This window comes from Dermacentor andersoni, chromosome 11 (genome assembly GCF_023375885.2).
Source record: "Dermacentor andersoni chromosome 11, qqDerAnde1_hic_scaffold, whole genome shotgun sequence".
In the NCBI taxonomy this organism is placed as follows: domain Eukaryota; kingdom Metazoa; phylum Arthropoda; class Arachnida; order Ixodida; family Ixodidae; genus Dermacentor; species Dermacentor andersoni.
The window spans coordinates 66,665,527-66,691,749 of NC_092824.1; the positions used below are offsets into that span (position 1 = coordinate 66,665,527).

A 26,223-nucleotide genomic window follows, 5' to 3' on the forward strand; every position below is an offset into this window, starting at 1 on the left:
GAGAAGACACAACGACGCCGAGAGAAAAACGACCTGAGCCACCCCTCCACAGAAAATCGCCGCGCACCCAGCGACCCCCCCCCCCCGATCTTTTGCCGCGCCAGCTCTATAGAGGTCGGGCGGCCCTCGGGCGCTCTATGGAGGTCCGCGCGACCTCTTGGAGGGCCGACCTCTATAGAGCTGGCGCGGCAAAAGATCGGGGGGGGGGGGGGTCGCTGGGTGCGCGGCGATTTTCTGTGGAGGGGTGGCTCAGGTCGTTTGCAGGTCGGTTTTCTCTGGGCGTCGTCTCTTTCGCGTGTGGTCGCCCTTCTCCGTGGGGTGCCCTCCGCACTTCCCCCAAAAGAAGCAGGTATCCACCCTCTTAGGATACCCGGGGGATAGCGAGAGGAAATAGTGTGCACCATGACACAAAACTCCCTCTTATCCGCCACATTCCGGCGGCCGAGAGCACAGCTGGGTGCCGGAACTCCCAGTTCCGGCAGCAAGCTGCACGGCGACATAACTCCTAGGGGGTCACCTGCGTCGTTGTGCCGACGTCCGCACCGCCTTCAATCCGCGCACTGGCCATGCGTACGCCGGTACTACGATGCAGGAGGTCCTCTAGAGGTCGAGACCCAGCCTTAACGGTCCACCTCGAACCTTCATGGATGGCACTTCGAGCCCCGGCATCCGCATCGCTGCCTTTTTTTTTTTTTCACAGCGATGCAGGCAGCGGGAATCGAACCACCGTACTGAAGGATACGAGATCAACACTCAAGCCGCTCGGCTACCGGAACGGCACACCGCACACCGTTTTTTTTCTCGACCAGTAGCTTGGCCAGCTGGGCCGCTATTGCTGCCTAGCTGGCCACACAGTTCGTTCTGCCGACAACATACCACATGCTCTATCCGCGTGCTCATGTGCACATTACGCTACACTCTGCGTACACTTTGCAGCAGCGTAGCGGAACTGTATCGGGCGTCACTGAACACGCTGTAGTTATTTCACTCCTTGACCCGGTTTAGTAGCACTGCGAGGAGCGGTTATAGCAAGCTGTTCAATTCCTTTTATGAGAAGACCCACGTCCCCCTTTGACAGAATTAGTTGTCGATTGACTGGCGACACTCAGACGCTTGTCCACGCTGAAAGAAAATGCTAGCGAACAGAGACCAGACACGCACGGGCGTTAATTCCACACACCGTAACTTTATTTCGAAGCTCTTAACCATTCGTACACCAGCAAAAGCATTCCTCCGGCCCTGTAAAAAACAATATTGAGGGACGATCAAAAACCGAACATTCTCACCTCAATTTACGCCGTATACATGCGCGCACATGACGCCGAAAGTGCAAATTTCTCACAAATATGACATCGAATTCATTACTAGAATGACAGGTGCCGGGAATAGAAAGTAACGCTGGCAGGGGAAAACAAATACTATCACAAATTCTTAGTGGCAATTCCGAAGTCCTGGAGATCGTAAAACCCAGAAGGCTGTATCTGTGCGAGAAACAACGAAATCCATTCCACAGGTATGTTTGGAACAGCTTAACGGAAGCCTCCGGCTAATAAGCACGGCTGTTAGCGAAGATTGTGGAACGCGAGAGAAAAGTACGCGGAAACACCATTATTTGATTTTTTTTTTCGTTTCCGGTTGACTGTTGACATTCTGGCTCTTCTCCGCGCTCAAAGTCATCTACACGGTAATGTATGTACGATTTTATTGTTTGTAGGAAAACGAAGTCAGAGTGGACACGCACGGCATTAATTCAATGCAACTTTATTTCGAAGCCCTTAAACATACATGAAACAAAGCATTACTCTGGGCGTGTCAAGGAACACGCGTACACGTAAAATGAAGAGGCGGCTCTGCCCATTTGCTGATCCTCAGCTTTTAGTTTATGTAGTCCAAATGTGCACATACGTCTCAGGGACGATGGAAATAAGTTGAAGTAATTTTGCAGTACCAAAAAAAAAGAAAAACCACCAGCTGCCGGGAACCGGAAGTACATTACAAGTACGCAAGTCAAAATTAACGTGACAGAGAAATGTTTCAGAACGCCATAGCAGTTACTCGCAAATATTCAAGCACATTTGCAAGAGCCCGAAGGCAGTAGCTTCTGAAGGAAATCGATTCTACAGAGACAATATTTGGAACAGCTTTAAGAAAGCATTGGGCTAAGCACAAGCACACAACTATTCATTCGGAAATAAAATAAGGCGGAGCACCCGAGAAACGTACGCGATAGCACATCATCGTCAACATCACCAGCCTTTTTGTCCACTGCAGGACGAAAGCCTCTTCCTGCGATCTCCAATCACCCCTGTCCTGCGTCAGCAGATTCCAACTAGCGCCTACGAATTTCCTAATTTCATTGCCCCACCTAGTCTTCTGCCGTCCTCGACTGCGCTTTCCTTCTCTTGGCAAACTACGAAACTGCGCGAAAGTACATGCGATATTGAAGTGGCTCTTATAAGGAGGCTGCTTAGCCTACGGAAAATGGAAATGACATGTGTACGTTTTCTGGCTACACAATCAATACACAGGCGCCAATTGAGGCGCGCGTCATAAGTTAATCCGATATTTTTTTATGTACTGAACCTGTTGTACGTCTCAAAGGCGCACTGTGGATATTGCAGTAGTAGTAGTGTCGGGCTTCGTTGCCCACTTACAAAGCCACTGGTTATTGAAGTGAACACTTACCTTGCCGTCGAAGGCATCCAAAAACATTGGCACCGACAGAACTGGGGAGTATTTAACGTTGTAATGGCCACTGTTCTACATAAAAAACTCGCCGAATTTCCTCAGCATTATTTCTCGCCATCCATGGCATATTTGTGCTAAAGAATGGTCTATGACCAGCGGGAATCATTGCTGTCGCTAGTAGTTGGCTTCCTAAGCTATTCAACACTGACACTTGGCTCGGGCGAATATGGCTAAAGAGCGGCAGATTGGGCGAGTTGGTAGTTTCCCCATGTTCAAAAAGAACGGCGCCGTTTGAAACGCACAGCGCCGCGTCTCTCCCTTTCTGATGTCCCACCTAAATTTTTTTAGCGTTTTTTTTTTTTTTTAGCAATGTGGAATTTGGCTACTTTGTGTAACGCGCACAATTTTCGATTTCGGCGTCCAAACTACGCAGTATATTGAACATGACTTAAGCATTACAGGGTTCAATGGTCCTGAACTACATTGGCGGCTCGCTGTAAACATCCCAGCCAAATTTTGCAGTCATGCGCGACGTGTACTTTTCCGTTCTTCGAGCTATTCGTCCCATCCACACACATTCCACTCCTTCAGCAATGGGGGGTCACGGCACTGGATTACACGGACAAGAGCGAGACACTACGAGCGCCAAATTTCAAGAGAGCGTTTATTTCCATAAAAACAACATAGTCGCAGGTCCGCACACCGAAAACGTCCCAACCACCACCCACGAAAACCGACCGCTTGAAGGAACGCCAATTCACTTGCAGTCAGGGCAAGTGAAGGGCAACTAATGCAGCTATCAGAGGTCCTCGCTATCAAAGCAGCGTCAACTTCTCGCGTAACTTTGCGTTCAAATAAAACAGACCGCTTCGTAAACGAGTTTACGCCCGAAATGACCGGACTGCACAGACACATAAGCATCTTAGCATCGATTTAATATCCGGTTACGTTCTCTTAACGTATCATTCAGGCTGTCCAACGTAAATCTTCCTGCATGATAACGGAAGGCGATAGACATTCTTTACGCATGGCACTAGAGTAGAAAATTCTTTTTGCAATCTGCGTTTTTTTTTAACAGACTGATCAGTGGCGCTGCATAAGCTGAGCAATTTCTCCAGAGCAGAAACTACTGCGTCTGCTTTAACCTCTCGTCCAAGTTTCTTTAGTGCGCGTGATAGGTTATGCAAATACGGCACAACGACCTTTTTCGTATTATCACTACTGCTCATGTGCATGCTACTCTGTTTAACGCACTTCCTGCTACTGATACATGGTCAGGGCAACCATAGTTCCATGCACGCTTTTTGCATGTCAAATCTTCTAGAAATTTTATGGGAACATGATTTCCGGAGAGCGTTGTGAAGACAGGTTAGCCATTGTTCGCTTCAGTAGCGTAGACCGAGCTGAATGCTGCTCCCGCATCTTTCATCCTTCCATGTGTGGTGATTGGGACTATTTCGGTGCGCGGCCCTACATACGCGGTGGTATTTTGGAAATAAACGCTCAGTTAAAAGTTAGAGCTGGAAAACACTGACAAGAGCTAAACAGGATGATCGCTGTGACCCCAACCCATGTATGTAACCAACTAGTCCAAGGAACCATTGCTTATAAATTTCACTCTTCTTTCCTCTGCCTTTACGAACTCGATAATTCGGTAGGCCATCGTGTTATCGGTACTCTATTTCGGCTACCCAGGACCTACCTCGCAAACACTTGTCAGTTCGACTCGTGGTAAATTAAGTATGAGTCGTCTTGCACGTCATGGGCGTTACATGTCGTCATCGTCGTTGTCTTCTATCCTTTTGGCCAGCGGTGTTGTGAGTCTTTATTTTTGTGTGTGCGTAACCACGCGTTTGTCGGAATACTCGGCAATGGAGCCAATGACCACGTCTTCGCGACGATAAGTATGGCCACTCTGAGGCAGGTTCGAGACCTGACGTCCGAGCTGAATCTCTCCAGCCTGAGTCGGCGACTGTTCGGTGGTCCGCGCGCTAAGTTGCTCCTTGACGAAGGACTGCCATTCGAAGTCCGCGGTGGGGATATCCTCGCCATCATCGCCACATTCGGTGAGCACGCCGCTGAGGAACTGTAGAAAAAAAACCAATCATTTGAGAATCCTTCAAGCAGAAAGAGATGCATGTCCCGTATTTTACTCAGTTTTCAGGAATTGGCATCCTGTTCCATAGAAAGGCGGGGCTACGGGAAGCGCGAAGACGAAATTAACGGACCCGGGTCATGCAAAGTGGCAGTCGAAAGAAAACACCTCGAAACACTCGAGAAGTAGGTAACACGCCCTAAGCTTTCTACGAAAAATTATTATAATCAGAATACGCATCGTCAAGCAAGTATACAAGTACTATAGTTGATATAAACTAAACAACAAGATAGTGTCGAAATTATCGAACGCCACAACACCCTCGCACTGCAGCGTGTGCGTCTAGCTGGCGTTCGGTGACAAAACGCAGCTCAACCCTCATGCTCCATGCGGGACAACTCTAGGCGGAAAAAATAAGCCATTTCATGGCTCCTCTTATAATTAGCAAACAACCCTGAATATTTCCAATATTCACCGGTGAATTACATACTGCTCCTTTGAGAAGACTGCCAAAGTTTGCCAAAATCACGAGTCCAGGTTACGAATCGGCACAGTATATGAATTCTGATACAGAAACGAGTGATTATATGCTCTGAATGCAAGGCACAGATCAAGCTATCCTTACGAAAGGTTTCGCGTGCAGCACAGAAATGCCACGCTTTTATTATCATCATCATCCGCCTATTTTGAGTATACTGTAGGACGAAGATGTACCCCATCTCTCGTCGGCTTTCGAGTGAGAGAAGCGACCAGTTGCACCAGTATTTTGCCCTCAGCTCTCTAAGTTCTCTACGAGGTCGTCAACGCCTCGTATACCTAGCCGAGTTCACGGCCTCCTGCGTACGTGAGATTCCGGAACTGTGACGTCAAAACGGTTTAGAAATAATTCGACACTGTCGCGGATAGATCAAGGACTCCGAGTTTTTAGACCTGTAAGGTTTACGAAATGGACTGCAGAAACTACCGAAGCCTGCGGCCCACCGGAGCCTTGTATAGACATTTGGAAGCGAACCATATATAGGGGAGCGCTCATTTTTGCTCACGCATGATCTGCCTATTAGAACAGACTTGCATTGGTGGGCATTTTGTTTTCAAGTTGAAATTAAATTTCACCTGACCCATCCTTCTTCCTTGTGATAGCTTAGTACTCGTCAGAAAGTTCTGTTCAAGCTCAATACTTCTGGAACAACGGGTTCTTTAAACCTAAGTAGGTGTTCCCTTTCATATTGAAATCACCTGTAGGAGGTCATATCCCTTTACGTGTCAACTAGGTTAATATAGCTTGTAAACGTGCTGGTTATTTTTAAAGGCTTGAGTGAAGGTTTTGCTGTATCTGTCACGAAGAAAAACAGGATATGGAAGGAGAGGACACTTCATTTTGTTCAATACTTTCTTCGTATATGTTTTTGCTAGTAATTTGCATGGTGTAACCTTTGCTCTGAAACTTTCTAGGATTGGGACATTGTTCAGTCGCAAATATAACACTGACATTTGCATTATTTGGTCATATCATGTAACAATCCTTCTCACTTTTCGTTCTTTTGGTCCATCATTGGGTGGCATGGCACCAAGTCTTTGTTAGTAGTATCGGCCAATTTCTGAGAAAAAAAATAAATTGTGGTGTTTTGTGTCAAGACTACAATCTGATTATGAGACACACCGTAGTGGGAGACTCCGGATTTATTTTGTCCACCTGGGGCTCTCTATCGTACACCTAAAGCTAAGTAAACGAGCGTTTTTTCATTTAACCTCTATCGAAATGTGGTCACTACCACTGAGATCTATCCGCAATCTCGAAATACATTACCGCATTACCTATCTATCCGCATTACCGCAGTCATTAGCCATAACCACAACTTACTTACTACAGTGGGTGCTGATAAATTAAATTATAAATGTAATCGAAGGCAAACGATCATTACATGTTATAGCCTCTGGTGTTCTCCGTTGATTCTTCGTCGTTGCACAGACGGGCACTGATCTAAACTTTCCCATTCAACGTGGTACCCTTACTTTGTCGTATGTTGCTTGCCGTCTTCATCTCCGTGCTTCTGGGAGCCATCTTCTCGAACGTAAGGGAAGAGCTCAACCAGGCGCACGTCTTGGATCGGCTCGGCTTTCACGATGCACTCCTCGGTCTCTGTCTCTAGCCGCTTCTCCATGGCTATATCGTAGACGCTGCGAAGACAGTGCTCAAGTCACCTGTCATCATGCTATGTAACAAATGTGGTATTATCACGAAACATTTTTTCATCAGGTTATAACTATTGAGCCTCCATTTAGTAGAACATTCATTTGGGTGTAGAACACGGCAGCAGGGGTATACCAGCACTGATATTTTGACCGTAAATCTGTAGAATTAAAGGTATCTGGGAAACATGTTTGGTCATGCAAGATTATCTATTTTAATAGGAGCAGACTTAAGGGTCCCCTGTGATAAACATCTTAATTTTAGCACATCAGCCAAATTGTTGCACCGGTGGACAATACTTGCAATACAATTTACAGAGTGATGTTAATTCATTAACAAAACACCCCTTGTTAACTTCATAATTAGTGAAGTTAGGTTGGTAATGTTAGTATTGTAATTAGTGAGGTTAGTGAACTTTAGTTCACACGTTTGAAATTAGAAATTGAAGCTGAACAGGAACAAAGCGATATTTGAGCAAAAATTATTTGCTTAGCAATGTGTGATGAAATGCATTGGCGCTCCAGTTCACACTGTGAACACTGAACAAGAAGGAATGCTTACAAGTTTCAACCGGATAATCAATGCATTTCATCGGAGATATTTCTTAAAACTAGTGCTAACCACGGGAGTTCTTGCTCAACTAAGGTTACTTCTTGACTTCCACTGATTCAATTCGACAACGAGGACATGCATTCTAACATGAATCTTTAACTTTAGTTGCGTCAGTTCGTCAGCTAATACCACTTTGCAATTTGTTTTGCAAGTAGTGCGCACCTCTTGAAATAACAGCTGATGTGACAGAATTGCAATATTCACCAGCAGCGATCATAATTGAACTTGTTTACATTAAAACAGTTTAGCAGGAATACTAAATTGCTATATGTTGCTCTTAGAGAGCAGCATCATGATGGAAAATAAAACAAATTGTGCTAACAACTCCACTTAAAATACTTTCCCATGATTCTGATACAAGTTTCAAAAACTGATTCGCATTTCTATCACCTACAAGTGCGGTAGATCAGCCCAATGTAATTAATAAAGGGAAAATCAGATAGTTCGTAGCAATTGCTACAAAAGAAAGTCATACGGCTTCCTTTGTAGCAATTGCTATGAACAGGTAGATGTCTGACTTTCCCTTTATTAATTACTTCTCTCCACCTTGCGGGTTTCCGCAGAACTATACGTCAAACTCTTGCCTTTGCTTCAAGTTGTTGACAAATTCGACTTCGCCCTGCCATCTGCTAGCTGCCTGGTTAGCCCAGAGGGTAGAGCGGCTGCCCCGGAAAGGCGGTGGTTCCGGGTTCGTGTCCCGGACCAGGACGAATTTTTCTTCAACTGCGAGGCTTATCTTTCGAGGAACACGTATGGGTTTCCTTTGTAGCAATTGCTGCGAACGGGTGGATGGCTAATTTTCCCTTTATTAATTACTTCTCTCCACCTTGCGGGTTTCCGCAGAACTATTACGTCAATCAGGCCAATGTCTTTCTCAAACCAGTTTGGCGTGAAAATGTTACGTGTGACGAGGTGTCAACGACGGGTTTACGATGGAATTGCATACATCATATGCAAGGCAACATATCGGTTTTTTATCAGATATTACTTTATTAAGTTGTCAAAGGTGGTACAACTGGCTCAAATTACGTAGCCTGGTCCTTTGCGTAACTTCACTTGTATGCCTAATATAGATGCGAGGACAAACGGTACCGTACTGCAACTCCACTATTAGATTTCATAACACAGTTTCCAATTTAAAAATATTTGAGAAATATTCGAAAAATATTAAACTTATAAAGAGGGACAATTAGAAGACTGAATTGTATAAGAATATATTCAATTTGTTATTCGAAATTTCGGATATTCGCACACCCCTAATACCATGTCCATTTACTCCATGAAAGCAATCCTAATGCCATGTTAAAAGTCGACAGACAATGATGTGCACGTATCTTACCTTTGTGTCTGTCACGGAGATCTCATTTTGCAACAAACACGCGAACTGCTTCATTTAAGCACGACAGACAGCTTCCTGCCTGCTCCGCAACAGTCCTGCAAACGATTTCATGTTAATTAACACTGCATTAACTCTCCCTGGATAAATAATAGGCTAATACACTTTGTTTTCCTGCCACATGCTCCATCAATGTTGATACACGCCTCACATATATTTCATTTCGACAGTTGTGGCCTCCTTAGTGCTGCGCATGCTTTTCGCTTAATTCTTCAGTAATATTGACTGCTCTGCATTTAGGTGAACAATTCACTAAAATTACCTGTGACCCACCTTGGTTGAGAGAGAGAGGCTGTTTATTAGAAAAACAGAGTTTTGCCGGGGTGTTACCGTGGCTCGGTCCAGCTACATGGCATTTGCATAGTTTTAAACTAGTAATAAAGCTAGCTGGCACACCCTGTCTGTCTGTCTATATTATATATATATATATATATATATATATATCCTCTCCGATCTCCGATGCCTGCAGCCACCTCAGCAGCATGAGCCACACTAAACACGCAAAGGTAGGCAAAGAAACATTCGCTTTAAAATATCCACGTACCTAAACCATTACTCAACCTTTGTATTGCGCCTATAAAAGATAATCCTATTACAGTATTCGGCTGTATGTACCGCTTAAGCTATCCTACACCGTTCGGGTCTGCATGCCCATCTACATCTCGCACCCGGAAGCGAAGCTCCGGGCCCAGGTACCCGATGATTCAACCCCTTCGCCTATGGCGAATCATTTCTCTGTGTGTGAGTGTACATTCGTGTGAGTGGGAGAAAGGGAGAGAAACACCAAATGAGAAGACAAAGGCACAACCACGACCACACATTGCGAAGACGACGGCGTTGAAGTACGACAAGAATGAAAAGGGCGCTATGATGAGAGTGGTAACCCGAGCACTGCGACGATGTGACGAAGACGATTGTAGTAGGATTACGATGCGGCCGCAGTGGTGGTGACGACTGCGACGAAGGTTGCCTAGGACACCAACATGATCATGACGGCGATGACAAAGACACAACAGTGGTGCGGCGACGACAGCACAATAACGCCGACAATAAAACACGTATACGACGGTGTCATTGCGGCCACAGATGACAATGACATGCTCAGCACGACAACCTCGAGATTACAAAACGGTGGTGATTTGACGACTAAGTGATGCTGACCATGTCGTCGGTGGCAGAACTGCTTACAGTGCTGTGACAGGAAGAAACTGTTTTGAAAACACTGACGATGATGGCCAATGTAAGCGAATAGCCTGAACGAACCAACGAACAAGTAACTGGACGTGCCAACTTCATGGACGACTGAACAAGCGGACTATCTATATAACGAACGAACGAAGGAACCAAAGAACCTACACACCAACAAACCAAGCCAGCAACTGACCAAGCCTAATTACTCCTTGCCCAGTCCAACCACCGACCATCCAAGAAAACGGGCGAAGGAGGCAAGAATGCTATTGGCTGAAGCATTCGACAACGCCTGCTGCAACCTTTTCTGCAACCACCGACGACATAGTCAACGAAATTGACAAGGCAACTGTGTGGTAAACTTGCTGTCGAGCTCAGCATGTCACTGAATGTTTATTATTATTATTATTATTATTATTATTATTATTATTATTAATATTATTATTATTATTATTATTATTATTATTATATGTTAATTGAATCGAACAAAATTCCTAGGGTCCACAATCAACTCCTAAAGAACGAGGTCACAGGAGAAGTGAAAACAGCTTCCGAAAGCTACAAACATAAGTGAACACAAGGCAGAACGCCCGTGATGCATACAGAAAACATTTGCAAGGATCGTCCACAGAGAAAGCAGGCACGGGCAGAAAGAAAGGTTTTCTGTCATACACCAGTCACGCTTATAATGCAACATGGATAACGTTAACGCGATTGTTCTTAATTTTAACCTACTGCACAGACGAAGATCGAACAAATTCTTTAGCATAACGATAAGATCGCTCTGAAATAATACTAAAAGAAAAGCTTGTCGCTGCAACAGCAGCAGAAGGTTCACGGCCCTCTGTGACCGTCTAATGGCTCTTTCTTTCAATTGACCCCAATATGTCGCGAATACACTGGCTTCACTAATATCGTAGCATGGCTAGGGGAAACATGCTTTTTTTCTCTAAAAGATAATATCACTATTCAAATACGCTTATGGGCACGAGCTCGCAGCTGCAACACCAGAAGGTGCTATTGGTCGTGTGTGATCGCCTATGCAAAGCTGCCGAACTACGTTTTATGGAGATGACAACTAGTTGCCTCGAATACGCCCCGAATACATGCGACTACGAATGGGTCCCACTTTTCTGCGCGCACAGCTGTCATCAGCATCCTTCGCAATAGACCTTAAGAACGCCGCCTCCCTACCGATGTACAGTGTACGCGGTTCGTTCGCGCTCGTCTCTCTCTCTCTCTCTCTCTCTCTCTATATATATATATATATATATATATATATATATATATATATATATATATATATCCCTTCCGCTTTCTTTTTTATCTCCCTGCTCCTTCTCCCCATGATGGTTAGCCAACCATAACTACCTCCGGTTAACCTCCATGCCCTTGTTATCTCTCTCTCTCTCTCTCTCCTCGAGAAGCACCGCCTTCACTCTCGTGATATCGCCACTAAGACGTCTCACGCTGTGCATCCGACTTATTTCGTGAGTGCTTCGGAACCGCTTCTGAATGATGCAGTGAACAAGTACAAACATTTATGAGGTGAAAGCATCACTTTTGTGATGGAAAGAATTCGTGAATTTACTCGTTGCATTGGATCCAATTGGTAGCTTGGGTGAAACTTAAAATTAAGTGCAATACAGCTAAGGGTCATGTGTACATTTAATTATAAAGTATCACTTTAAAATAATTCCCACATGTGCGTTGCATCTCCACACAATTTTTCGTTCTGCACGATTTGTTATCGACGTATCCCTGATTCGTCATTTTATCTACCTATGGTGCCATGACAAAAAAGGTCAACTAGGTCAAAACTTTGGAATACGTATAGCTGACTTCAACAGTGCTTGAACACCCCTTCAACAAGTGTTGAATTACGTTTCCGAATAAGGAAAGAAAGCTACATTTTCAACACGCTGACATCATATTCAGTGGTGCGCCTAACTGAACTCGCAGCTGTAATGCATTTGTCGAACCGCTGATACACATGGCAAGCTGCAAAGGATAACGCTTTAGAGGCGCAGACAATCAGCCGAAGGCACATGTCACAAGGAGACTACACGAAGAGTTCGTTGAGCGTAACTACTTAACTTCGAATGCTGCAGCTAGGATGCTGCTCTCCTCCTCTGAGGCGAAGCGGAACTTAGCCCAGCTGTCCATGCCCGCGGTCTTGGAATCATGGGCCACGGGAAAGTCCTACACGAAAGAGCAAGCAAACGTTCTTTCATCCACCTTGTGGCACCTTCGAAAAAGGTTGTGGCCTGACGAGTGAAGACAAAGGCATTTGCGCAAGTAGGTGGGCACACTTGCACGTGATCACATGCACCAACGTAGGGCAAAATGGTAGCCAAGCCGAAAAACAAGCCGCAATATCAGCGCAGGCTACACCACCGTTCAAGTACAAAGTACATGATTATATTGCGGTTAGTGTTAAACAGACGAACGTGAAGGTCAGGACGCGGACGTACGTTGCATTACGTACGTCCGCGTCCTCTCTTTCACGTTCGTCAGTTTAGCACTAAGCGCATTATAATCATGAACGTCCACCACTAGCCCCGTTCATTTCTTTACTAAAAGTACAAAGTAGTTGCCGAAATCAAACAGCGTTGAAAGAACTAAGAGACTTATCTGGAGTGTGTTAGCCTCACAATTCGCCCAATTTACGGTTTCGATAAAGCTATTGTGATAAAGAAATAGAAGCAGTTGGTTGCCACCTGCGATGCTTAAAGGGACACTAAAGTGAAAGATGATTTCTTCTGCATCAGTAAATTACCTTTCTACAACACCAAAAACACCACTCTTACAACGATAAAACGTTTGGTAAGCCAGAAAAAGCGCAAGAACGAAATACAGGTGGCGACGCCTACTTAAGTTCCCGCACCTGGGGGCTGTGACGTCTTGGATTTTGGAGGCATCTTCTAGGGCCTACTAATTATATATAGCGGTACAGATTGACTACATTGTGTTCTAAAGGAACCAGATATTAAACATGGCAAGTTTCCTGAACCTTTACTCCGTCAATGCGGCCGAAATGCGAAAACATACTTTGGAATACCTGACGTCACGCTGACGTACCGGCACGGGGGTTTCGGCGCGAAATTCAAATACTGATAGTTGGACCTTCATTTTCTCATCTAATATTGAAACTATCTTTTTGAAATGACTGCCTGCAGAGTTCTGAAACAATGCTTCATTAATCTAAACTGATTTATTGTTTCCCTTTAGTGTCCCTTTAAGAGCGCGCGTGACCTTGTGATCATCAGCAGAACGAAAGACTGGCCCCGTTTCTATTTTCAGTACGTACTCGCCTCATCTTATTGATTATGGTATATAAACCACCATGCTTGTTTAAGATAACCGAAGGAGGATCAATTCTAAGAACCGGCGTTTAAACTTTGTACATGTTTGCCATTTCTAACTGAGTAGCGTACACGCTGAGCAACCAACGACGGCGTTCGAGAGGCGGCGACTCCGCGGCTGGCATGAATGCCTTTATGAAAACAGTGCTACGTTTCTTTTTGCTGCAGCTTTAAATTGGTGTATAATTTACCGAAGTAACTCGGGGATTATGAAGGATGCCGCAGTCTGTAGATAGGGACATATTTTTTTATGCGATTATAGGCAAGTTACAGTTGGGACTCCGGAGTGATAAATGTAGCCATTGAGGTAGCGCACGCAAAACAGCAAGGCAAGGCGAACTTTTGCTGATAACTGAATGAGTGTACAGCAGCGCCACATGCTGTGAACGACGCAGATGCATTCGTGCTGCTTACCAATGAACTTTCGCTTGACAGGCAGCGCCTGACTGCTATTAACTTCATACCCTGTTAATTCGCTGCTTCATGGGATACGTTACATTTCACCCAGTTTGAATTTTTCGCTAATTATAACATTAGCCTGGTAGAATAACTTGCTACACTAGATAAAAATATTTGATTAAGTATTTAAAAATTATAAATGAAAATTCGCGGCGTCGTGCCAAAAATTACAAGAACCATTGGCGTACTTGTGCTTACGGTGCATAAAATTGTTTTATAGGTAATTGTCTCGGCAGAGTGATAGGCAATAGAAAGATTATGACACATGAAGTCACGTCTTCTATTCGCTCACCTTGCTCTCCTTTAATCGTACAGTCGGACGCTGTGCTGTCTCTCATGCTTCCTGGTAATCCCGCACTAAAGGCCAGGCCAGACTGGTCTTTGCCTGGTAGATAGGTGTACGACACGACCATGTTGATCTTATGCAGTTCGTTCTCGGCACACATGAAAAAAGAAAGGCATTGCGCGTGTATGTGAGAAACACGGTGAAAGATATGAGGAGACCAAACACTGACCTAATCTGTAAACCGTCAGGTAGCAAGCTTGGCACAGAACCAGAAACTCTATCCTGTCGTATTCCCGCACAGGGCAGGTGTGATGGCCTCCCAATTAATTGCCTGAAATGTGATCTCCGACCCCTACGTAGTCCCATATACATAACGCCAGCTGAAACGCAAAGGCAAGGGCCGGAATGTTGTCTGGCTATACAGAATTAGGATGGCGACATTAGTTTGTGCAGAAAGGCCTAGCCCATCCACTCCACGATACCGTAATTCCCTACGTTACAGAACAAGCGACCCATGCGCGCCTAACGCGCGACAAACCCAACCGCCTATGTTTTTGCCTCCCATTTCTGGCATTAGTTTATTGTTCTGGTTATGCAAGACTCGAGTTTCTTTTATCGTTTAGCGATAGCTGCAAGCCTGCAGACTGGACGTCTACAGCATATTGTTATATTTTGTCCATGATCATTGGACCTTTGCTGAACCCAGCGTGCAGTTCTGCCCGCGTTATGTATGATGTCATATGTCATCGATTGCTTCTTTCGCCCATGCCACGGAAGGACTGCGGTGCTTGACAGATTTTTCTTTTTTTTTTTTTTGAAGGGTCAAGTCTTCGTTATCAACACACCAAATTTTTAGTGTTTGAATTATGTGTGTATCATTGCGAGGAGAAACCTTCTGCAATACGATTAGTAACCTCCGATACCAAGCCAATGACCCAAGTTGTCTACCCGCATGGGCTAATAGATGTGTGCTCACGGTCATGATGCCGTAATGCTGATTTCATCGTAGTTCCAGTTCCTTCATTCCACTCTGATCTTGCCGTCGTCGTCATGCCTTGTACGGTCAACCCAGTAGGCCAACTTGCCTAATAGCTTGGGCCTCTATGTATGTCCTGGTGGTGGTGATGCCCTTGTGGTTGCATCATCGTCATTCGAGCTTCGTCAGCGGCCTCCCGTCACGTCATCTGACTTCTGACTAGCGTTGTGATAGAGGCTTCGTGATCAAGTCGTTACGCCATTGTCATACACTCGTCGTCGTCTGATTGTCCTCATACTTTCGCGAAACCATCGTTGTCATTGCGTCATCGTCACAAATTAGTCGTCATACCGTGGTCGTGATTTAGTTGCGGTCACTGCATCGTCGATCTGATTTTGTACGCCCAATATCGTTATTCCGTCGTCCGAGCATAGTAGTCTTCATCCCATTGTCGCATGCCATTGTCGTCCCACTGTCTTTTACCCCCGTCTTCACTTAAGCAACGTCATCCCATTGTGGTCCTACTGTCGTCGTCATACTGCTTCCGTCGCTCCGCCGAAGTCAATCCATCATTCTATCGTCATTATGCTGCCGTCAATCAATACTGATTAGGACGCCGTTGTCATACGATCCTCGGCATGGCATCATCGTTTTTCCGACTTCGTCATCCGGTTGTGGCCATACCGTCGTCTTCAGGCAATCGTGCTCCTACATTCGTGTCCTCCAATTGTCCTCATGTCGGTGTCATCACGCTGTCATCGCTCTACCAGCGTCATGATTTATGAATTGTCATCTCATTGTCATCATCCCGTCGTTGTCACAACTCTTTTGTCGTTTCATCGACGCCATTCCTTCTGTGACATTGAATAGTCGTTATTGCATCGACGTCATACAGTAGCCGTGAAGCCGCAATCCTCAAGCGTTACTATGGCAAGTCAGTGCCGTAGCAACATCGGAGAATATCGAGTCATGCGGCATCTAACCAAAACAACGGAAGTCTGAGACTAACAACTACAGATCTTAAACATGGCTTGAAAAATACGGTGTGTCGTCGCACTGCTCTAATGCTAATGGCATTACCATCGAGATTCATCATCAGGTGAGTTCTGCCATAATTTTTAATGTTTAAAGAATACACCGACCACAAGCTAAGCCGAGATTCATGCACCAAGTCATGCGGCTACACAGTGTCAGACATCTACGGAGCGACTACATCAGGACAAAAGGAACTTACGATGCTTCTCGCGGGAAGAATGGTGATGGCAGGAGTATGCATAGAGAAGTACGACATACGTCTAGATATATTGTCAGGAGTGACAATCATAAAGAAAGAAAGAAGACGAGGAAGAAAGAGTGAAGCGAGCGCGTGGAGCCGCCATCTTGGAGAAGGGGCGCGCGCAGGGAAGGACGTGGTGGCCAGGGCGCAGCGTTCCAGGAGAAGACGGCCGGAGATCGCCTCTCTGGGTCCTGCCCCAGTTCCTCGGCGACACATCGACGTCCCATCCGAGTACCAGGCTCGGCGAGCAGATGTCCGACGTCCCCGGAACTACCGCTGGCCCGGACCTACCCGCCAGGACACGTCAGCGTTTGTGCCGCTGAACGTGGACGCGCGGAGGCTGGCTACAGCCAGTCACCGTCCCGTCCGGAGAACTACGCTGGGCCGGCGCGCACCGGGAGCGCCAGCCGGCACGAGCCGCGCTCTGCCGGAGCGCGACAAGCCCCTCAGCGACCGTGCCTTCGTCACGTCGACCGGGGCATCGGTGACGCCGGACACTAACAACGACTGACGACGACCAGATCGCATCGACGGACCACAGACCGGGGGACGCCGATACCCGCGTCGAACAGAACCGGTACTGTAAGCGCCACTACTACAGCGAATAGACGATCGCCGCACAGACGTTTGTAAACGCGGTAGTGTGAGCGGAAAGCTGAGCAAGGGTGGACGCAGTCCGTGTGTGATAAGTGTTGAATCTTACCGTGTGTTCCCGTTACTAAAATAGCCTATTGAATGAATGTTACGTGTGTATTGCATCTTGCGTTCGTGTGTTCCTTCCGCCCGCTGAAGCAAGTGTACCAGGCGTTAACTTATGCGTGACATATATTAAGGGTTCTCTGACACTTGTGCCTTAGTGGCACATACTCATTCTGGACGATTAGCCAAGAAATTGCGCACACCCACTGAGACAAACCTAGTGACTAATTCAAAGACAATCAATTACCATAACGTCAGGCTGTAGAGACTGTGAATACAGTTGCAAAGCTGTCCTTCACGAAATACTCTTTAGTCGGCAAACAAATGGCCAAAAAAAAACAAGTGGCACTTGGAGCACAATGATAGCAGCAAGTACAGTCGGCGATCGTCGAAATTGGCCTTGAGAGTAACACGCGTGGTCCACTTAAACTTGACTCATACGCGGTTCCAGCGTAATCGCTGGCGCCCGCAAAAGCTCTAGAATGCACACTTCGCCTCACGCTTGAAATCTAATTACGCAGGCTCGGCTACAACGCATAACACCGAAATAATCGGCTACAAGAATGGAGAATGTCCTGGTACATGCAGGAGCGTCCTGCGTCGAGCGGTAAGGTTTAACATACGTTAGCCAGTGAAAAATAGTGACCGGAAAAAGAAACAAGTACATGTTCCCCAGTGGCCCATATCTTTTCTGAAGCATAGACAAAGAAATGAAACCCGCCCACGGGCAGATACTTAATGGCTAGACCAAAAAAAAAATTCTATACAATAACTGATAATATTGTGCTAATACACTGGGAGGTCTGTGTGCTTTAGAGATAGGTATGCGCAGATATTATATGTTAGGATATTGTGGGAACTTATTTTTCTATTGCGCCGAACACAGACACGCACTTGCACTAACTTGAGGTTAAGCATACAGGGTTTATATGAGCTCTTTTACTGGTACTTGCAGTCGGCTCAGATTTAACCTTCGCGCGCACACATATATATAATAGATTTAAAATTTTTTTTAAATTGTGGGGTTTTACGTGCCAAAACCACTTTGTGATTATGAGGCACGCCGTAGTGGAGGGCTCCGGAAATTTCTACCACCTGGGGTTGTTTAACGTGCACGTAAATCTAAGCACACGGGTGTTTTCGCATTTCGCCCCCATCGAAATGCGGCCGCCGTGGCCGGGATTCGATCCTGCGGCTTCGTGCTCAGCAGCCCAACACCATAGCCACTGAGCAACCACGGCGGGTTATATATAATAGATGTACCGACCAACTTGCAGCAGCAGTCATGCCGAATCCGGAAGAGTAGGCAAAGGTGTCTTAATTACGCAACCTGTGGATTGCGCATATCAAAGTGCCCCTGCTACACTATACAGGTGGTTAACGTGATGTTTACGCTTGCCTCCACTGTGGATATGCAGGCCGACCTATCTCGCACCCTAAGGGGAAGCTTCGGACCTTGTTCCCACAGGATTTAACCTCTAAGTGTGAGGCGAATAATTTTTTTATATGTGTGCTTGCGTAGGAGAGAGAAACACAAATTGTGAAGACAAAGGCTCAACGACGACCACAGGTTGTAATGGATGATGATGATATGTGGTGTTTAATGGCGCAAGGGCCAGGTGTGGCCAAAGAGCGCCATGACAAGTGGTGATGTTGACGATGTATTATGGAGATGTAACTTGGCTGTAAAGTGGCCTAAAAATAGTTGCTGTAAAGTGCATAAAATCTACGTGATATAAAATTATGGCCATGACTAACGACGAATACTATGAACATTAAAATCCATCGTAAAAGAATGACATAGAATTGAAAGTATATGAGATGGTTAAAATAGCTGGAGCACTGTTGCCTCGCAGGAGCCCTTGAACCACAAGGGCCTAGAGGCACGTGCTATACGAAAGAACTATCACAGCGCCATCCTCTGAAGAGAGGAGGCGCTACGAACATGTGGGGCTAACAACATGCAATACAACATCTTTCAGATAACTTAAAAGTGCATTGGTGTCAAATAGCGGTTCTGGGCCGAGTAACATTAATGGATGAAGGGGAATATGCTGCCGATATGCTAAGGGAAAATGTCTTTTTCTCTCAGATTCGGCTTCCCGACACTCCAGGAGGACGTGGAGTACGGTCAGCCTCTCCCCGCATCTACCACAGGCTGGAGGCTCACTTCCGGTTAGTAGAAAATTATGTGTGCCAAACGTGTGCCCTATTCTGAGACGACAGAATAGGACATCTGTTCGGCGCGATTTTGTAGTAGAGGGCCAGAATCCTAACTGTGGTTTTATCAGGTGGAGCTTGTTATCTGTTTCCGCGTCCCACATGCGTTGCCAGTGGTCTCGCAATCTCCTTCGCAAGAAAGGCCTCAGATCTGTGACAGGCACCTCAGCGGTAGGGTTAACGACTTGCGATGCTATAGACGTGGCCATCTCGTCCGCCAGAACGTTGCCTTCAATTCCCCTGTGGCCAGGTACCCAGCATATTATGATATGCTGCTTAGATGAGTACGCTTTACACAAGACGGAATAGAGCTCATTAAATACGGGATTTTTATGTTTGCTGATTGTGGTTAAGGCCTTCACGACGCTTAGGGAGTCTGTATAGATCGCTGCTTTTGGAAGTTTCGATTTTCTTATATGCTTCAAAGCAGAGAGTAATGCGTAGGCCTCGGCCGTAAATATGCTTGTTTCCGGATGAAGTACGTTGGATTCCGAGAAGGATGGGCCGACGGCTGCATAGGATACCCCGGCATTTGATTTCGAAGCGTCTGTGTAGAACTCTGCACAGGAATGCTTGTGCCGGAGTTCCAGGAAGTGCATTTTGATTTCGGCCTCAGGAGCGTGCTTTGTAACTTGAATAAAAGATGTGTCGCATTGTAGCAGCTGCCATTCCCAAGGAGGTAGCAGCTTCGCTGGATGCAATAGGCGAAGCTCGAGGAGTGGAACATGCATTTCTTCACTAAGCTCCCTCACTCGAAGCGAGAAAGGCTTTCTTACAGAAGGACGATTATGGAATAGTGTAGTGCAGGTCATATCGTTAACAGTGTTAAAACATGGATGTTGATGATTGGAATGTATTTTTAGGAAATATGTAAAGCTGATGTGTGTTCTCTGTAGATGGAGCGACCATTCATTTGATTCCGCGTATAAGCTTTCAATCGGGCTTGTTCTGAAAGCACCAGTGGCTAAGCGGATACCTAGATGGTGGACAGGATCTAGGATCTTTAGTGCGCTCGGAGCGGCTGAGTTATATACGACGGCGCCATAGTCCAATCGTGATCGAATTAGGCTCCTATAAACGTTCATCAAACACTTCCTGTCGCTACCCCATGTTGAGTGGGGTAGAATTTTAAGTAGGTTCATTGTCCTTAGACATTCTTCTTTAATATATTTAATGTGCTGTATAAAAGTAAGCTTGGAGTCTAGTATAATACCTAGAAATTTGTGTTCTTTGTTGATAGGTATTTGATGTCCACAGACTTGAACACAAGGATCTGGAACCAGGCCTTTCTTTCTAGTAAAAAGAACACAGGAGCTTTTGTGGGGGTTGATTTTGAATCCGTTTTCGTCTGTCCACTTGGAAACCTTGTTCAAGCCCTGCTGTACCTGTCTCTCGCATACTGTGAGGTTGCAGGATTTGAAGCCTATTTGTATATCGTCTACGTATACGGAATAAAAGATGGCCGGTGGCAGTGAAGCACGTAGTGTGTTCATCTTAACGAGAAAGAGAGAGCAACTCAGCACGCCTCCCTGGGGTACACCAGTTTCCTGCGTAAAAGGACGTGAGAGTGCATTACCAACTTTTACTCGGAAGGTACGATTTGACAAATAGCTTTCAATAGTGTTCAGCATATTTCCACGGATGCCCATTCCCGACAAGTCTCGCAAGATCCCGTAACGCCATGCTGTGTCATACGCCTTCTCCATGTCGAGGAATATTGATAGGAAAAACTGTTTATGAACAAATGCATCGCGGATATTTCCTTCAATGCGCACAAGGTGATCGGCAGTCGATCGTCCTTCTCTGAATCCACACTGATTGGGATCGAGCGTATTGGCGAGTTCTAGGAAGTGTATAAGTCTGCGATTAATCATTTTTTCGAAAAGCTTACAGAGACAATTTGTAAGAGCTATCGGTCGGTAACTTGCCGCCAAGGAAGGGTCTTTACCCTGCTTAAGAACAGGGACAACAATCGCTTCTTTCCATGAGGGTGGGAGGTATCCCGCAGCCCACATAGTGTTGAAAAGTGTGAGAAGTGTAAGTTGTGTGTCAGCATGTAAGTTTCTGATCATGTCATACATGACTCGGTCAGGTCCCGGTGCAGTGCTTTTGCATGTGTTCAATGCAGCTCTCAACTCGGCGACACTAAAGGGCTGGTTATACGGTTCATTCTCTCTGGATTTTCGTAAGAATGGCTTGCGTTCTTCTATTTCTTTAAGTTTCAAAAAGGATTGGGAATAGTGAATTGAGCTCGACACGTGCTCAAAGTGCTCCCCAAGTGAGTTCGCCTGGTCTTGTAGGGTATCGCCTTCTGTGTTTACCAAAGGGAGTGCATGTGCTTGTCGCCCTCTTATCCTATTGACCCTGTTCCAGGCTTTCGCCTCATCTCTGAACGAGTTTATACTCGATAGAAACTTCTGCCAACTTTCTCGTCTGGCCTGTCGGCGGGTTCGCCTGCCTTCGGATTTTACTTTTTTAAAGTTGACTAGATTCTCTGCAGTGGGAGAAGCGCGTAGCAACCCCCACGCCCTGTTCTGTTTTTTACGAGCCATCCTACAATCGTCGTTCCACCATGGGACACGTCGTTTGCAGGCCAAGCCCTTTGCTTCTGATATGCATTTAAATGCGACATCTATTATGAATGCTGTAAAAAACTCGACTGCAGCGTCAATTCCTAACGAAGACAGGTCAGCCCATGAGATACTAGTTAGAGATCGAAATTTCTCCCAATCAGCTGTCTCAATCTTCCACCTAGGAGCGTATGGTGGATATTCGTTTTCTTTATATGATCTTAGCAGTATAGGGAAGTGGTCGCTACCGTAAGGGTTGTCGGTAACTTCCCATTCAAGTTCAGGCAGTACAGACGGGGAGACTATACTAAGATCTATTGACGAAAAGGATCGGTTTGCAAGAGAGTAATATGTGGGTTCTTTCTTATTGAGGAGGCATGCTCCAGAAGAAAAAAGGAACTGTTCAACAAGGCGACCTCGCGCATCTATACGAGAGTCGCCCCACAGGGAGCTGTGCGCATTGAAATCGCCAAGAACAGCATAAGGTTCTGGCAATTGATCGATCAAGGAGTGAAATTCATGTTTGTTCAGTTGGTAATGCGGGGGTATGTAAAGGGAGCAAATGGTGATGAGTTTGTTTAGTAGGACAACTCGAACCGCCACTGCTTCAAGGGGCGTTTGTAGCTGTAAAGGTTGACACGCAATGCTTCTATGAGTAAGAATCGCAACACCACCCGATGATGCGACGGCATCATCGCGATCTTTGCGAAACGTAACATACGTACGGAGAAAGTTTGCGTGTTTAGATTTTAAATGTGTTTCCTGTAAACACAGCACTTTTGGACCATGTTTGTGGATGAGTTCCTGCAAATCATCAAGGTTTGTAAGGAGACCTCTAATGTTCCATTGAATGATTTGTGTATCCATATTTAAAATAAATTGGTGCTGTGTTTACGGAAACGGACGGGATGCCTTAGATTACAGAACCCTTTCGAGGCCCTGTAATAGGGGTTTTATTCTTTCTGGAGCGTTCGAGGGAGCCTCGCCGCTCCTTAGGCGCTTGGTGCGCCTTGAGGATGGGTGTAGTGTCCATTGCCTCTTGTGAGGCGCCGGACACGTGCTCTTGCGAGCGGGAAGATTTCAGAGGGAGTCCCGCCTTGGAGGGCAAGTCCCCTGCGCCCACCAGCCCGGAGGTCGATGGGGCTCCCAGAGGGATTTGGCTACGCCGGCCGTTGCCAGCGCAGGAAGGAACCTCGGAAGTTAAGGCAGCCTCGGCTGCGCCCTCCTTCGGGGTCGATGGTTCCTTCTTCTCGGTTGACGGAGCAGCGCTAGCTGCAACCGTCGCGGGGGCAGATGGCGTGACTGCCGACTCACTGCTTGTGGGTCGGACAGCCGCCGGAGGCCGTTGTGACGCTGCCCCCTGACGCGCCACTTCGGCAAAGCTTTTCTTTGGCAGGTATGCTACCCGCCTGCGTGCCTCCTTAAATGAGATATTGTAATGGAAGACAATAGCATTGAAGTACGACAAAACATGGTGAGTGCGCCGTTGATATAGTGAAAGCATGCACACGGCGATGATGTTACAAGACGACAGTGGCAAGACGAGGACACGGCCGCAACAGTGATGACGCCAACAAAGTTTTAATATTATGGCAATATAGGGTCTATGAGATAACCACTACACTGGTGTGGCCGAGACAGTGCAATGACGAGGTCGATGAGTTACAGAAACGACGACGACAGCCGCATGGCGACAGTGACGCGTAGATGATGATGACACCAACATATGAAATAAACGAGAAGAAAGGGGGTTAACTGAGGGGCCCGATTTTTATTAGTCATATCATAAGAATCCAACAAACACTGACGTTAAGGACAACATAGGCGAAATTACTTGTGCTTAAAAAATGAAATAAAGAAAAGATAAATTAACGGAAATGAAAGTGGATGAAAAACCAACTTGCCGCAGGTGGGAACCGAACCCACGGTAGAGTGCCAACACTCCCAGGGTTCTACTAGGAAACATAAGCACCCAAGAAAGTGGATGGGGAAACGGCGCCGCGGTAGCTCAATTGGTAGAGCATCGCACGCGAAATGCGAAGGTCGTGGGTTCGGTTCCCACCTGCGGCAAGTTGTTTTTTCATCCACTTTCATTTCCAATAATTTATCGTTTCTTTATTTCATTTATTAAGCACAAGTAATTTCCCCTATCTTGTCCTTGGTGTCAGTGTTTGTTGGCTTCTTATGATACCAACATATGGAGAACGACAGCCATAACATTACAAAATGACCGCAATATGATTACTATGTGTTGATGACTGTGACGTCGCTGGCATGACTACTTATGTGCTGTCGTAGAAAAAACATTGTGCAGAAACAATCGACAATGACTGCCAAAAAGCGCGAACACATGAACGACTGAATGAACAAAATAAAGAACGAACGAACAAACGCAGCAACCGTTGATTGAGCGAACGACTGAACTAGCGAACGAACGAAGGAAAGCACAAATTAACGAAGAATTTACTAACAAAGAAGCGAACGATGGACCAAATGAACGAACGAACCAAACCAAACCAAACCAAACCAACCAACCAACCAACCAACCAACCAGCAAGCGAACCAGTGAACGAACCAACGAACGAACCAACGAATCGAAATATCGAATGAACGAACGAACGTTTCCTTGCCGAGTCCGACCGCCGATCAACCATGAAAACTAGCGTAAGAGGCAGAAATCTGTATGCTTGGAAGTTTGCAATCGAACATTCTACCGCACGCGCTGCTCCTTTCGCAGCCTCTTATTCTTAAGCATCATCGTCACTGTCGAAGCACGCGCTGTCCGTGATTAGGTTCAACTTTATCATAACACAGCAGTTCAGTAGTCACGCCACCGATAACACAATCATCATCACGTCGTTATGTTAACATCATTGTCTCGTAATATTTTTAGATTAGGTCTAAAAGTTTGACGGGACAATCGAAGTGAAAATGTAGTTGCTGAAAGCAGCAAGGAGAAGCGAACAAAAGACAGAAGGCACATATTACACACAAAGAAAACTTTGAAGGATAATGCGCATACAAACTAAACAGGCCACGAGTAAAACAGAACGTTTTGCAATATACTGAACTCACTGATGATGCGGCATGGGCAGAGGAAACGCGGTTGTTTCTCATTTTAACCCGGTGTGCTACCCAGTGCCAAAGAATATGTTCCTTCTCATATTGATGCCACCGCTCATGAGGAACTCAGGCGGGTAAGCACGTAGCCGCCCCAGCCGAGGGTACATGGCCGACTGTAACCACACACAATAAGCTGCCAAAACGCGCTTTCTAAAGGTAACAATTTCCCTGAATATTTCCCAAAGACATGTCCTAACAAGTGTGCCTTACTTCTCTGTGCTCATATCTGCTATCAGCATTCATCCCTCGACGGGCGTCACACATCGCCTTCGTGACAACTTCACAAAGACGTCTGACACTGTGCTGTCTTGTCGCGCGCGAGGCACAAGAGCTAGGCGAGGGAGGGAAAGGGGGGCGTTCTTCTCCGGCGCCTTCTGCGTACCGTGAGGCCTGTGCGGGCGTCGTATCTTGAAAGCAATCTGCGACGTGGCCAACGTGCACGCCTGCACAGGCATCATCTTCATCGGCGATGTTTTCAGAGTGCGCGTAGTGCTCGTAACTTCGAATGCGCTGTGATTTGGACGTTTGTGCCGCGTTGAAGTGAGAGATGCACGAAGGTCAATTCGCTCGCTGCTGCTGCCGCGATTCCTCATTCCGGCGTCTTGACCGAGTTTCCGCGGACGTCGAGCGCAATGTGCTTATGTTCACCTGTGTGCACATGACATCATGCTTGTTAATTTGTGTAGTACACTAATGTTTGCATGTTTATGTGGCCAATAAAACTACTAGCCTTACTTCGTATAGCTATCAACTAATTTGCTATCGCTATCAGTGCTTCACCTTTCTGCACTTCGCGTGGCTGCTACACGGAAAGCTGATTGACTTTAAAGTAGTCGAAAGGATTGCGCTCACCTCGTCTGCTAGAAAGCGGAACTTGGCCCGGCTGTCCACCCTGCGTTGTCTGAACCAGAAACCACGGGGTTATCCTACATAAACTGGCAGCCAGCATTAATCCAGTTGCTTGGTGGTGACCTGAAAAAAATGGCTTTAGTTGGGTTTAGACGTTATAGCTAAAGGTATTCACGAAAGCACGTGAGAATCGCCTGCACCGTCAATGACAAGATGGCAGCCAACGCGAA

The 26,223-nt window shown here is 46.1% G+C and overlaps 2 long non-coding RNA genes and 1 other non-coding gene across 4 annotated transcripts; 1 reads left to right on the top strand and 2 right to left on the bottom strand.

Annotated features, from left to right (window-relative positions):
• Positions 1 to 1,166: 1,166 nt before the first annotated feature.
• Positions 1,167 to 3,721, bottom strand: LOC140214251 (uncharacterized). The gene is made up of 2 exons (XR_011891210.1): positions 2,686 to 3,721; positions 1,167 to 1,239 (listed from the first exon to the last, which is right to left on the bottom strand). It is a non-coding gene; the product is annotated as an uncharacterized lncRNA (long non-coding RNA).
• Positions 3,722 to 3,730: 9 nt separating this feature from the next.
• Positions 3,731 to 26,091, bottom strand: LOC140214250 (uncharacterized). 2 transcript variants are annotated; one of them, XR_011891209.1, is made up of 7 exons: positions 25,997 to 26,090; positions 14,287 to 14,379; positions 12,268 to 12,372; positions 8,926 to 9,020; positions 8,171 to 8,309; positions 6,797 to 6,961; positions 3,731 to 4,774 (listed from the first exon to the last, which is right to left on the bottom strand). It is a non-coding gene; the product is annotated as an uncharacterized lncRNA (long non-coding RNA). The 2 variants fall into 2 exon arrangements; XR_011891208.1 differs by having other exon boundaries at positions 8,171 to 9,020; positions 25,997 to 26,091.
• TRNAS-CGA (transfer RNA serine (anticodon CGA)) lies at positions 24,019 to 24,091 on the top strand. Its single transcript has one exon. It is a non-coding gene; the product is annotated as a tRNA-Ser (tRNA).
• Positions 26,092 to 26,223: the final 132 nt, after the last annotated feature.